Here is a 3,247-nt window from a genome sequence, read left to right on the forward strand (position 1 = left end):
CTATGACCATAACCAAGAGCAATCGAGACAAGGTCACTGGGGCTACAAACTCCATCTCTGAGTCTTATCCCAGCCTCCAGTGCTGTGAAGAATGTAGCTTTCCTGCCGAATTTGACCCCCTGCCATCGTGCTTCTGTGACATAAACAAGGGACTCTGAATACAGAATGAGTAGTAGAAGGTGTCTATAAATACCAACTGCTACCATCTGAGCAGTTACAGAAACAAGGATTCTGTCATATTTCCTCCTTATTTGTTATGAATATATTATGTGTGTATTTACATATATTAAGAAAATATCTTTGTTTTCTTTCCTCTCTTATTTCCATATCATGTAACATAAGATATATTGACTTTATGTCAGCATTCAGTATTTAATTTTACATCATAGTATTTAGGTTACAGGATATCAGGAAAATAGTGAACATCACTCAAGGACTTCCCTACTCTTCTGGAGAAGGAACTAGTGTGTTTTGGGTTGCACGCAGAATAGTTGTATCATGTTAGGTGGAATTATGACCTTATTGTTGTCTTTATCTGGAGATTAAGTATGCTTTAAGAAGATGCATACGAGTGCCACGTTGACTCAGGGTGGACTTGTGGTGGTTAATTTTATGGGTCAACTTTACTGAGCTGAGGGATGCCCAGACTGCTACTAAACCATTATTTATGGGTGTGTTTGTGCGGGTGTTTTCAGAAGATATTAGCATTTGAATCAGTAGACTGAGTAAAGATCTGTCCTCACCCGTGTGGGTGGGCGTCATCCAATCCCTTGAGAAACTGAATAGAACAAAAGGCAGAGGAAGAGCAAATTCATTCTCTCTCTTCTTGAGCTGGGACATCAATCTTCTGCCCTCAGACATTGGAGCTCCTGTTGGACTCGGGGACTCACACTAGCAACCCTGCCACCTCATCCCTCCTCCCCTGGTTCTTAGTGGCCTCGGACTGGGAGTTTCACCACTGGCTCCCCTGGTTCTCAGGTCTTCAGACTCAGACTGAATTACACCACGGGCTTTCCTGGTTCCCCAGCTTGCAGCAGGCATATTGTGTCATATCTCATCCTCCATAATTGGGTGAGGCAATTCCATTATACGTGTCCTCTTATGTATCTGTATATATCCTATTCTGTTTCTCTGGAGAACCCTGACTAATAGAGTTGGATAGGACATGAAAAGCACTTGGAAACTAAAGCATTTTTAAGTAGTATGAAAAGCAAACAAACAAAGCCCCCTTAATTATTCTCAGTGTACATTTTCTTGAGCACCTCCTGCATCTGAAATAGTGGGTTCAGCAAGACAAAGTACAGACACAGAAGCTTTGGTTCCTGAACTCAAGTATCTGTCCACAGTGTAAAATCCTACCCTGGAAACCTGTAGGTCAAACAAAATTCAGGTTTCATTAGAGGCCCAAGCAAAGGGCATGGAGATCCAGTGGAAGGAATAATTAATGGTGGGGGAGGGGGGACAGGTGAGAGCCTCAGGGGAGGCTTCCTGGAGAGAAGACATTAGGATTCCAGCAACTGTAGGAGGAGATGGAGGGCGGGCCCAGGCAGCCAAACGACGCGGCCCAGGCTCAGAGGTTTGAACACGTGTGGGCTGTGGGATGTACAGTGGGAGGTGAGGCCGGATAATAAGCTAGGCTGAGACAGAGACGGTGTTGGAGGCCACGCTAAGGGGTGTGCCTTCCATCCTGCCCTGTGGAGCTCCAGCTTCAAGCTCCTGGGGGCTCTCCACTGAGCTGAGGGTGGACCTGTTAGGGGAACCACAGACCGAAACCGCCCGCCCTGGCCAGACATAATAGTAACCACTCGCATGAGTTATCTTACAAGAGGAGGTCCTGGTAAGAAATGCGGAACTAACATTCCTTACCCACCCACCCACAGGAAGAATTCGGGAAAGGTCAAAAGGAGACAGGAGACGCCAGTCCATGTCCTACCAGCCTCCCAGAATCCTTCTCGCTGGAATCCATCTCGGCTGAGCAATGCGCGTGCCACCAGGAAGGACCCTGAGTCAGACCAGATACGGGCCAAGCAAAATGATTGGCCAGAGACCACCCAGAAACTAACCCCATCACCATAAACCCTGAGACTGTGAGCCACGTGGCAGAGCAGTCCTCCTGGGTTCCCTTACCCTGCTGCTCTCCGCCCGGGCGCCCCTTGCCAATAAAGTCTCCTGCGTTGTCAGCACATGTGTCTCCTTGGACTATCCATTTCCGAGTGTTAGACAAGAGTCCGCTCTCGGGCCCTGGAAGGGGTCCCCCTTCCTGCAACAGATCCAACACTCCCGCACGAACATCCCTCCATCTCAGCCTCCTGCAGCTCTGAGTTAGCAGGTCTGGCTTTGCCTCCACCTCGCTTACCCTTGTGTGTGGCATGTAATTCCTCCAAACCCCGTTTTCCTTGTCTGTAAAATGGAGGTAATAGGACCCACTTGATAGGCTTGTTCTGAAGATTCAATGGGATGTTGAAGAGGAAACATCTTAATTTAGAGACAAATACGGTAAAAATATAAGTTTCTCCTGAGAGGATAAGCCTCCAAGCAATACAGTGCTCACCACGGAGACCGAATTGGCAATAACGTTCGGAGCAGTCTTTTTCTCAGGCTTCTAAAATATATTTTCTTGAAAATGAGAATTCTTCTAGTAGTCTGCATGACATTAAACTCTTTTGTCATTTTAGTGTTTGCTTTTGAATCACATAATTGTATACATAAAATTAGAGTGAATATGAAAATTCACTAAAGTTGCACTTTTGATATAAAAGATTCAGGAGTGTCTAAAGCTTTTCTTAAGAAGACATTTTCTTCAAACCTTGTAAAAGCTCAGTTTTTCTTTTCCATGTTAAGTTGAACAAACCTCTTGACTATTTTATCACTTAAGATTAGGTGTGATTATAACAAAATCTCAAAATAACAGTGGCTTGAACAAGTAAGAACTTGATTTTTCTCCTCTTCAAGATGCCCAGCAGCAGACAGTCAGGCTGGCTGCAAGATGACTGCTGGTTCTCTAACCTTCATGTCCAAATTCCAGACAGAGGAAGGAGGTTGAAAAAAGCTGTGCGTTCCATTTCTCTGTAAATCCCCTGTGCTAGACAGAACTGAATCACATAGTCTCACCTAGCTGCAAGGGAAGCTCATAAATGTAGTTTTTATTCCAGTTGTGAATGTGCCTGGTAAACATCAACGTAGTAATAGACTTTGCATGTAATGAGCCATCTTCACCTCAATCACGAAGTGATTTCTGACCGTTTAT

Source organism: Globicephala melas, chromosome 16, assembly GCF_963455315.2.
Source record: "Globicephala melas chromosome 16, mGloMel1.2, whole genome shotgun sequence".
Lineage (NCBI taxonomy): Eukaryota > Metazoa > Chordata > Mammalia > Artiodactyla > Delphinidae > Globicephala > Globicephala melas.